Here is a 12,517-nt window from a genome sequence, read left to right on the forward strand (position 1 = left end):
GATAATCACGATAGGGTCTGTTTGACTAACGGGAACGGGTAACATTATATACCTAGTAAACTAAGGTGAGTTCACTGCTCTTTTTCCAAGCATGCGTCCCGGGGAGGGACATCTGGTAAACGTTCTGGGGAGGAACGTCGGGTTATTGGGATGTTGGTTAATACACTCATATCTATCACTTAAGTCCCTTCTACCGATTATTGCCGGGGAGGCAACATGGTATTAGTTAATAGCGCTATTTAGGTTTGGCAACCTCACACCGCACCGGGGAGGTCGGGAGTGAACTAATGATCCCAGTCTTCACCATTGCTTTGATAGAGGCATTGGAGTTTGGGCAAATAATCTGGAGCCATCTGCGGTAATCGAGTTATTAACGACATCAAATCATTGAAATATACTCATATCTGGTAACTAAACATGTTAACAAAACTTTGAACTCAACAGCGTCGTCTGACACACTTGTCTGCATGCTTGCAGGTCTATAGATTTATATAATTGGGACTTGCTGTCTAGGATGCTGGAGTGGTCATGGGTCGAGGTTCATGGAATCGCAAGACGAGTCTAATGGTTTTCGTACATCTGGTTTATGAAACACTAAACAAATGATTTATGCTTCCGCTGTGTATGTTGAAATACAATTAACGTTTTGTAATACTTTATGTTAATGAATGAAAGTTTTTATTTAAAATCTTGTTATGAGTTCAATGTGATTGGTGGCTAGATCCTGGTACGTCACACGTCCCGCGGGGTTTCCGCACATGGTATTTTGCTGGTGTGACAGTTCGTTATCAGAGCCACTGGTTATAGTGAACTTGGTTTTAAAAATGTTTTTATAAAACCAGACTATAACCGAACAGTTCTGAAAACGAGAATACGACCATGACACTCAGCTCCAGATTGCAAGGTTCGTCTCTTTCATCTGTTGTATACATTGCATGGCTAATGTACACTTGTTTATGATGTGGCTTGCGAACACACACTCGTCACTATAGCATAATTTCATGAATTGCTAGTTTACTTTATGATGCGTAGTTGGTGTGTTGTAGTCCTTAGATTCTTGAGATCTTATCGTTATGATAACCTCTATTTGGCACTCGAGTTTGAGGAACCATTTGACATGAGTTAGGAGGAACTGAGATGAGCATGCAAATCGCAATATTATTGTGGGTGCACACATAATAATAGTGTGGGGTGCATGCGAGTCCCAGTGAGGCTTAACGAGTGAAAAAGGGATTCCGTTCCGTTATTTGATCAATGTGAAACACAACAGTATATAGGAGTCGTTGTAGTGATTGTCCCCTACTCGAACATGATCTTTTCACTTCTTACTGAATCCTTGCGAATCTCGAAGCTATCGAGTATTACCTGAACACATATCTGGACGTCTAGTGAACTGTGTAGGATGTTAGGTGCTAGTACGAACGTATCTGTGTTGGATGTTGCAGCGGCGAATGATTGGTCTATACCTTTCTCACCTTTCTTTGTTTGCTGGAACTTAACGTATTGACGTCTTAGATCCCGAAGTGTGATCACTTCTGCAACACTCTCGCAACATACCGTGTATTACTCAATCAACTTGCAAGAACGATGGACAAGCGGATGAGTGTAGTGCCTTACCGACCTCAGTATTAGGATGACCCTGTTTACCGGCAACGAACACCAGTAAATTGACTTCAATCGAATCCTTAACTCTAGCTAGCGAGTTATGGGAACCAACTCTTATGAATTAATCGGGGCACAAAACGGTGACAATTGACTATAGCATGGTATGGTGTGTAACTGCTAGCACGAGTAGTGCCTTAGGACGTGACATGGAATATGAGAGGATGGCCCCTATTGGTGAACGGCCGCAAGACACCATTGCAAGCAGCGACATTAGAGGCAACAGTCACGGCGACATCAAAGTACTCGTAATCTTAGCCTACGGTATGGAAACGAAGGTGACTTCGATAAGGATTGACTGTTGTTAAGTCAAAATGTCAACCAAGGAACGATGACAGTATTGGGAATCCACGTAACCGTAACAACACTGGTAGTGGTGCTTGTGGAAGGGCATTTAGGATTTGCGTGAGCGACGCCAGGCATAATAGCAACATGGTAGCTAGTAGGAGTAGCTAATCGCTTCATCTCTGTTCTGATTAACCCTGATGCTTCTTGAATCTGAACCTGTTGTGGGATCGGCTGATCGCAAGACAATTGAAACCTCATGTGCTTGTTGGGATGCAAACTCGACCTTATGGGACAAGTGTTCGACATCGACCTTTCTTCTGCTATCCTTGATGGTTTTTGTTGTAATAGTTAGTGTGGATTGGTTTTCCAGATATAGCGTGAATATACCTTGTAAGGAGAAAATCTTGAGTATCCCTCTCCCTTGTGGTGAATCGTTGTCTGTCCTAAAGCATCAGTGTGGTGTAAAGGTTAGTATCATTTCAGCAATGAAAGCCAGGAGCGTCTACGGAGGGACTACCCCGCTATGTTGGCAACCGTTACCAATGTTTGGGCTAAGGAAAGAGGATCGAGGATCCACCAATTGTTCGTGATTCCTCTCAGCGAGCTACTTGAGGAACTTTCAAGTTTACTTCCACAATTGGATAGCTAGAGTCTCAGATTGATCTCGCGACCAGAGGCAGCCTTGATTTCTCGTACTTCTTATCGTCTGGTGCCTGATAAGTTGCAAAAACTGTCTACTCAACTACGTGAACTGCGGGACAGGAGTTTTGTCGGACCTAGTTTTCGCTCTGGGGAGCCCTGATTACATCCGTGAAAATAAGCCTTATCGTTGGACATGTGTATTGATTATCAAAAACTCATCAAGGTGACAGTCCAGAACCGTTTGTCTTGACCATGTATTGACAACTTGTTGACCAATTGCGAGGATCGAACTACTATTTGAGGGTCAACTAACGAACGGATTATCATCAGATGGAAGTCCAAGGGGAGAATGCTCCTAAAGCGGCATCTCAAACGTAGTACGGCCATACGACTTTCTATTCAATGATCTTTGGGTTAATCAACACACCAGCAGTGTCACACCCCAACCAATGGCGGAAACATCGGGATGAGACGAAGTGTGAAGATTGCTAGAGACTTCATAACACTGTTTGTGACAATATTTAATAAACCGATTTCCTTTCATAAAATAAATTGTCAACATTACAAAGAAATCAAATAACGTCAAGTTCAAAGGAAATACAATACAACATAATCAAAATTGATACAACGATTAAACCTAAACGTCTATATGTGTATCTAGGTATCAACGCTACTTCATTTCATAGCATCATCATCCTCAACCTGTAACATATTTAAAATAAAGTTCAATGCAAAAGCAAAGGCGAGTATACAAGTTTAAGCATAAGTATAAGTATAAGTACAAAAGTTTAAAACGAATCCACATGGCAACTTAGTTTATACGAGATCAACCTAACGTGGCATGCAATATTTCTAGCCAACCTCTGTTTACGCAAGAAAGTTTAATTAATTCAACATGACCCAAGTTTAAGGGGGGCGGTGCGTTACTCCTATAGCGCTATACATGTCGAAGGGAGGCTCGTGAGAGCTAATGACTAAAACATATCACATAAGTATGGTCCACGTAAGCATCAAGTATCATAGCATAGTATTCATGTATAAGGATTGTTTTGTGCATTGCATAAAGAATAAGTTTAAGTGTAGTTTAATAGTAAAACATGTTACACCCCCAAAAGTGGTAAACATAAAAAGGGGGTTGCGAGTATACTCACAAATTTGCATATGCTTTTCGATTATCCAATGTGACGTAGTTGATGAGGTTAGAAGGTTGACGTGTAGGGATTTAGGAAGTTAAAACACAAGAATTTGTATTAGAAAGTAATCATCATTTAACACCAAGTACTTGTTCTTGACACTATGAAACCTCAAGGGTTACTGTTTTCATGAGTAATATACTCATTAGAATTGTAACAAGTCTTATGTCTTAGATGATGTTATTCTAATATCTTGACGAATGAACACAAGTCCATCATCAAGGGTTCGAATAGTATATATATGTATAAGTATCATATGTATTATTTAGTCCATTAGTCAAGCATGAGGTAGAAGATTTCTCTTCATTTAGGCACCTCTAGTATCATGGAAGTCATGTAGGAGGTAGGAAGAACAAGCTTCCATTTAGGTACCTCTTATGGTTCACCACTACACTTGATGTAAAAACATACAAGGAGGGTTATGAACTAATATTAATACAAGAATAATAAACAACTACACTATGAGAAATCACCAAGTAATGTGGGGATCTATGTTGGACAACCCAAGTTAATCCATAATCACACCTACATTAAGTCTTAGACTTTAACATTACTTATGGGTTAAACCCTTGAACAAAACAGAAAGTTTGTGAGGATTAATCCTCTGATTTTGAATGTCTCAACCTTGTTTTTAAGCCTAACTAACCATTGAAGTGGTTGTAAGCATAAGGACATAGGTTTGAGATGAGTTAGACTCAAGTTTGAACAAGTTTAGTAAAGATTTAATCAAAACAGAAACAAACAGTGAACTTTGGAGCCTTTTTACCGGAGTTCCAGGGACTTATTTCCTGTGAAAAACCCATGGAATCGAAGGTAAGGTCAATCCAAGCACATAGGAAAAAGAATGGAGTAAATCAGACAAGAAATGAGTGAGTTATGCTCACTTTAGTGAAGAGGTAGCAATCTGTCCGAACTTCAAAACTCATCTGCGTTTTTGAGTGATTTGGGAGTGATTAGAGTGTTTAGAAAAATGAAAATGGCTTGGAGATGGCTTGGTATTTATAGGGAAGGATTAGGGTTGGGTTGGTTGACATTTAATAGGATTAGTTGGTGGTTAACAACAAATAATAAATAAAAAAAAGAAAAAGAAAGCAACCCATTCATAACCTTGCGGCCGCTGCTGTTTACAGCCTACAAATTACTCCTTTTTTTCTTGTTTTGTTTAATAAGGCATTGTGTGTATTGTGTCTTGTTATAATAAAATCATCTCTTAACTAAATACTAACTCAAAGTAATATTAGGGTGGAGTTAAATATTAACACAAAACAACAAATTTAGCCATTCAAAGCTGTGTCGGAAAGGAGGCTGTGAACAGCTTTGTTTTTATCTTTTATTTTTATTTTTTTTTACCAACATATGTTATATTACATAATGATGTTCAACATATGACACAAGTCATATTATATTAAAATTAGTGAACACACACTAATAGTGGGCCACAATAGCTGCTTCTTCCCTTTTTTTTTGGTCATAAAACTCTATGTTCATATAACATTATATATATATATATATATATATATATTATATTATTACAATAGTTATTATTATTATTATTATATTACCAGAATTTGACCACGTATTTAATAGTTAACAAGCACGTATAAGTTATGAGTACCAGTAGGTCGGGTATCGGTTAAGCGTATGTATTCGAGATTAGTAACGTATAACCCAAGTATTGCGACACATATAAGTATGTAAAAAAAATAGAATTTCATTACGATCGAAGTCTCGGGTTTACAACGGTTTGAAACGAAATACGAAATACAAAAGGAACAAGCTTCCAAAAATAGAAAATACAAAGCACGTTTTCTAATTAAGGAAAGTACGAAGGGTAGGGCGTTACAGTCTCCCCTCCTTTAGGAAATTTCGTCCCGAAATTTATTCAAGAGGAAGACTTGAAAGAGTTTTGGCCAAATGTGATTATTAAGAATTGAGACTCGAAAATTTTGAAACGTAAAAAGTATGAAATTTTGAAGGATGACAAGATAGGTTTGCAAAGGATTTCATTTCTCTAAAATGATTTGAGGTACCAAACATAATTAGAAACGTATAGTTGCGTATATGGAATTGAACGATTGACTCCTAATAAACGAATGCAAGTATAAGCATGGCATATGTACTGGATAGACGAAAGTAGCGTGCTAAGAATGAAGTCTCGTCAAGGATAATCGGATATAACGCATTTGTGAGTTGCTTAAAGTTTGAATTAGGTCTAAAAGGTCCGCAAAACACTGAATTTCTCATGGCACGTCTTACAAATTTTGGTAACATGATGAAAACACTTATATATAGGAAGTACCAGTGGCGTATCCACCATATTTTGACCATGTGACGTCCGTTTCGTATTCGGTGTCATGTTACGTTCCGTGTCTCACCGTACACCGTAGTACACTCTATAGTTTTTCATACGCCCATCACTATAATCCCGTGTGCACCCGCGATTATTTTGATCGTCGCATGATCCGCATAGCTTGTACTAGTTGTGTATGAATCAGGGTATACATAAAAAAATTAAAAAAAATATATAAAAAAATAAGAATGTGGACGTATAAGAATATAGTATATAAGCAAGTCCATGCTCAAGTATGTTTGGGACCCACGTAAGCGAATCCTTCGGGTTACGCTCACGTACGGGTACGAATGTATGAATCATGAATATGAATGAAAGTATAAGTATGAGTGTAAGTGTAAGTATGAATACGCATGTGAATGTATGTATAAACATAAAACGTATGAGTATAATATGAACATGAGTATAAGCATAAATGTATTGTCATGAGTATTAGTATAGGTACGAATAATAAAGATTACGTATATAATATATGTTGAACATAACAAATTTACGCATAGGAAATCTTTGAGAAATTTGAGTATGTAAAACGTATGATATAAACAAAACGTCGCGGGGTATCGACTAAGGCGTGTATGACGACATGCATGTATAGTTGTTTAAGCGACAAGTTGAGTTTATCGCATCAAAATAGAATTGAGTTTGATTTGGAATGTAGAATATAGTTTGTAAATGTAAAGGAACATAAAGTACTCATTGGTTATGCATAACGTATTTTGTAATGAATGAAATGCTACTTTTGTTTTAAAAAAGGGAGTTACGTATGTTGAAGATTGTCGGTCCCCTTGAAGTCTTATAGCCCACGTGTTTTGAAATTTGAATGACGAATTAAGCGGTGTAGAAAAGGTTTTTGAAAATAACGGGTTTGTTTCATTTGCATCAAACCAAGATATTTTAAATTTTGAAGGTTCTTGTGAAAACGTCGACCCTTAGAAAAGAAATTTAGCAAAAGGACTTAGTGATTGTTTAAAAAAAATTAACAAATGATTTGTTGATGTTGGAAAGCCTCTTTGGTAAAACGGTCGTATGATATCTATAGTATCCTACAAGTATGTGAGAAGGTTGGTTTGAATTCCATTTGAGAATGAAAGTCCTTAGTATGGTGATACAACGTGAGTGAGTGTTTTAGTGATTAATTCGAATATGATGTTCGTGGGTAAGAGATTCATTGGGCCAACTAAATTGATAGGTAGCATTTCGTAAGCTTTTGAAATTTGGGTAATAAAATGTTTTAAGACATGATGAAGAATCTCGTGTGTATGAGTTGAGTGAAAATAGATTGTAGAATAAGAAGTACGTTTGATAAAACAATGTATTTTGAAATCGGTATGAGTAGGTATTTTGAATAATGATAAACAATTTGGGTATAAAATATGGTCGAGTTTGCATAATAAGATATTTTGAAGAGACGTTTTGGTAACGATCACCTATGTAAGGGAATCACCCCTAACTCGTTGGTGAGGTCGTTTTTTTAAAAAAAGGGGAGTGGAGTTAATCGTCAAGGTAAGGAAATCACTCCTATCTCGATGATATGTCTCCACTTGTCGTTACAAGGAATATGAATTTAAATTATATGAAATCATACATATGTATAAATGTATGGAAAAGATTCAATATGTTGTGTGTGTGAAAAGAGAATATCGAAAGTAATTCGAATTTGAAAGATTGCATCGTATAAAATAAATAATAGAAACACATGTTTGATTAAAATTTGGGATGGCTCCAAAACGGAACTTTGACTAACCAAAGTGGTCGAAAAGTCTTTCGAATTTGAGGAGCATGCTTTGGCCTAATAGGTGAAATACTCTCGCCGACAAGTCGGTTAACGGTATTTACCCTTCCGGTTACTACATGTCCCAAATCAATCGAAATTTCGAGACTTGGCGGGATTTATAAAAAAAAATTCGAGGAGTGGAACTAGTCGACAAGGTGCGGGTTTCACCCCTAACTTGACGATTTCGTATCCTAAGTGTGGTTGGTACTCGTCGGGTCAAAATTTAATTTCAACACTTGACGAGGGTCCACTAGAATTTGAAATTTGAATTTCTCCATTAAGGTGAGGATTTCACTCCTAACTTGATGGTGAATTTCATGTAAAAAGAAAAGTAGATGGGTCGAGAGTTGTTCACCAAGTTGTGGGTTTCACGCCTAGCTTGGTGAAGTTGTCTCGTTTGTGTATTAAGAGTGGTTTTGATTTTAGTATAAACGAGTAAAAACATGTATGTTCAAAATAATAATAACAATTATAAGCACAATAAGCATCTCAAGAAATAATACGTAAAAGACATTTCAAGGATAGCACATAAAGGATGGAATAATACAACAAGTATTAACAAATAATAAAGGAAGTATTAACACAAAAGTGACATATATGTTTAAAAGGTCAAAAGAAGATAAATAAGGAGCAAATAAGGTATCATGCAAATGGTTCAAAGAAATCATAAGAATAAGGCTCTAGAACTATAGACTAGGTAAAAGGCACGACAATTCTACCCAATTCCCTATAGTTATGGCTCTGATACCAATCTGTCACACCCCAACCAATGGCGGAAACATCGGGATGAGACGAAGTGTGAAGATTGCTAGAGACTTCATAACACTATTTGTGACAATATTTAATAAACCGATTTCATTTCATAAAATAAATTGTCAACATTACAAAGAAATCAAATAACGTCAAGTTCAAAGGAAATACAATACAACATAATCAAAATTGATACAACGATTAAACCTAAACGTCTATATGTGTATCTAGGTATCAACGCTACTTCATTTCATAGCATCATCATCCTCAACCTGTAACGTGTTTAAAATAAAGTTCAATGCAAAAGCAAAGGCGAGTATACAAGTTTAAGTATAAGTATAAGTATAAAGGTTTAAAACGAATCCACATGGCAACTTAGTTTATACGAGATCAACCTAACGTGGCATGCAATATTTCTAGCCAACCTCTGTTTACGCAAGAAAGTTTAATTAATTCAACATGACCCAAGTTTAAGGGGGGCGGTGCGTTACTCATATAGCGCTATACATGTCGAAGGGAGGCTCGTGAGAGCTAATGACTAAAACATATCACATAAGTATGGTCCACGTAAGCATCAAGTATCATAGCATAGTATTCATGTATAAGGATTGTTTTGTGCATTGCATAAAGAATAAGTTTAAGTGTAGTTTAATAGTAAAACATGCACTACTAGAAAACTAAGCAATTGACACCAAAATTTGGTACCAAAATAATACGGTAGCAAATTAGCTACCCATTTCACACATAAATCTAAAGTCCGCATATTTTTATGTATTTACTACGATATCGTAGCAAGATGGTCACAAATTTTGTGACCGTTTATTTTCGGTCTCAAATTCGTGATAAATATAAAGCTACATGATAAAAATACTAAATTGCCACCGTTCTTAATGGTAGCAACAACAAATTTTAAGTTTTTATCGAGGGCGGCATAATTGAGCGCAGGCCAAATTTTAAAAAAAAAGAATTTTTAGCGTTTCCACTTATCACTAGGGTTTTGAGTCCAAGTGATTAGAACAACTCCCACAATTCGCTCATCGCAGTTCATCCGTAGATAGAATATTCCCTGGCTCCACCAAGAGTGCCAACGATTTCCCAGCAAGGTATGTTTATGATTATGCATTGTTTGTTTGTTTTTTTTTTGTTGGTGAGGGTTTTGATTAGCGATTTTTTTTTTCTTTTGTATCGTATCTTGAATTAGGGTTTGATTTGCGTATCATGAATTTTGGGGTTTTGTATCGTATTTTTTTTCTTTTGGTGAGGGTTTTGATTTGCGTATCATGAATTTTGGGGGTTTTACTTGTACGCTACTGAATCTTGAATAATGATGGGGATTTGAATATTTATTTGTTGAATTGGTGATTCATATGAGTTGGCTTCCATTCGTCTTGTTAGGCCTGTGAGTCTATGACTCAGTTTAACATTATACCTTAAAGTTTCTTCAATTTCCAGTATTTGATTTTTTTTTTTTTATATTTGACATTGTTAGGCATATTTCAATTGAAATTTATTGATGTAAAAAGTATGATTCAGTTCATCTGTTATTGAGTAGAATGATTTTTAAATATTGTTTTAGCTTATATGAGATTACGATGATACAGTTTTGTTACATGTGGAGTTTGAGTACAGAGCTTTAGTTGTTTTTTAATGATTAATAGTTTAGATTAGGGTTTAATACATTAAACCGCTAGTTCACATTTGTTTCTAGCAATAAGATTTGAGATATCATTCATTGGTGTTATAGATGTGATGTAGCTAACTGGAGTTAGTTAGGAACCTGTTGTGTAGGATTTGATTTCTTTTTTTTTTTTGTTATGTCTTACGATTATAGACCAGGAATCGTTTTTGTAGATTCTTGAAGGTGAATGTAGTTGTTAGTGAGCTTTTGAGAATCCTTACTGGTAATAGCCCGTTTGATACTAAGACCATGCGTAGTGGTTGGGGTGAATAATGCCTCACCCTTGGGCGTTGTCCGCCACGTGTCGTCCTAGTCAGCAAGGGGGCGTTTTTTTCTAATTGGGTGTAGTGGGGATGTGGACATTATGTTAAAAGGGATGTAAAGAATTAAATAAATAAAAAAACCATTTAAAAATTGATTGGCTAAAGAAGAAGTGGGTTAAATGTGATTGGACCATCAAAATGGGGCTTAGGCGTGGAATATACAACGCCAAACAGCCAAAATTTAAAAAAACGCCCTGGGGGGCTGACTTCGGGCGTGTTTTGTCGTGCTTCATCACAAAAGCCCAGTTTCACAAAGAGTACGCATGGTCTAAAGTTTGAAGTGTAGTCTTTCTGCAAAGTAAGGAGGATGTAATTATTCTTGGGTTGTTAACGGGTTAGGGGATGTTTGGCTGGAGACGGAAGGAACTAGGATTTTAATTTCTATATTTATGAACTGATGAGTGTTTATGGATTTCACTGAGCCTTGAGAACTAATTAAAATGTGATGTATCTCTATTTTTAGTAGACCTATATCATGTGTAGCTTTATAAAGATCGCTATTGCTAGTACACAAAACTGAAAACTTCATCATAAATTTGGTGGTTTTCTCTTTTTCATGGTTGCATTAAGTTTATTCACTGGAAAGTTTTATGAGGATGATATAACATAGATGTGACAATTTTAATTCATGTATTTGGGCATTAGGTTAATTTGGGTTAATTTTTATCTCAAACGGGTCAACCAAAGCTAACCCACCCCTTGTGACCCATACTTTATAATAACATATTTGAACATGATGTTTATTGACCCGTTACCCGATCCCTGAAACAAATAAAGACATATATAGTTTACGACTGATTAAAAAACAATCAAATCGACCCATTTGGCGGCTTTTTTTAAATATAATCGGATTAACCGGGTAATGAGAATCTCCCTAAAGTTAACTAATTACCAATCCAAATACCGTATTTGTGTTCCCGCTTATTGACATTATTTAGGTTCGAGTTATCTGGATTTGGGTTCCTTGTAATCAGATTTGGGTTAAAAATCTCACCCCTAGTCATATATTTAGATATGGATCAATAGGAGTTATAGTTAGTAGGATAGTAACTAAAAATTTAAATGCTTGTATCTATTACTTCGTACATTGTTCTTAACTTCTAATACTTCTCACCAATACTTGACTTCTTTCGTCCGGTTGTGTGAATTTGTATGTTTGATTCTGACTTCTTGATTTTGTTCATTGTTTGTTTTGTAGATTGAAAAGTCGAACTTGGTTATCAAGGAGCTCGTTAAGGAAAATGATGAAGAAAAAGAAAGGTTAAATGGAGTTATTGCGGGCTTGTTGGCTAAAAAAGAAAAAGATAAGGTGGACAAAGATGTCATGCTCAATAGGATGTCACAAATTGAAGCTATGTTAACCGCTATGGTTCAAAGATAGGCTACACTTGGCTTTGAATGTTTTGATGTTTACCATATTAGGATAATTTCGGTAATTTGATGTTTTAGTTGGCATTTATATTAGAATGTTTTATAATTTTATATATTTTTGGGATTTTGTAATTTTATTCCATTATTGTATATAAATTTGTAATATTATAGAAATGCATTATGATGAAAAAAGCATGGAAAATGAAAAATCTGGAAATAGAGAAAACGCTATGGTAGCAAATATTTAATGAAATGGTAGCAAATTTTCAATGAAAACGGTGGCTAAATGGTGACAACATCGGTGGCTAAATGGTACCAAAACGGTGGCAAAAAAACCGTCACAACTTGGTAGCAAACAAGGCCATCGAGTAGCAAACATGGAGCGGTCACAAATAATTTTGACCGTTTTTGTGGTGGCAAAAATCTGGTAGCAAAGTATAAGAGCGGTGGCTATTTGGTGGCAATAGGGCAATTGACACGGGTGTT

General features: G+C 36.1%; 1 long non-coding RNA gene across 1 annotated transcript; it reads left to right on the top strand.

Annotated features, from left to right (window-relative positions):
* The first annotated feature begins 9,575 nt into the window (after positions 1–9,575).
* LOC110898432 lies at positions 9,576–12,168 on the top strand. Its single transcript, XR_002569398.2, has 2 exons — positions 9,576–9,762; positions 11,859–12,168. It is a non-coding gene; the product is annotated as an uncharacterized LOC110898432 (long non-coding RNA).
* The last annotated feature ends 349 nt before the right edge of the window (positions 12,169–12,517 follow it).

The sequence above is a fragment of the Helianthus annuus genome, chromosome 15 (genome assembly GCF_002127325.2).
Source record: "Helianthus annuus cultivar XRQ/B chromosome 15, HanXRQr2.0-SUNRISE, whole genome shotgun sequence".
Taxonomy (NCBI): domain Eukaryota; kingdom Viridiplantae; phylum Streptophyta; class Magnoliopsida; order Asterales; family Asteraceae; genus Helianthus; species Helianthus annuus.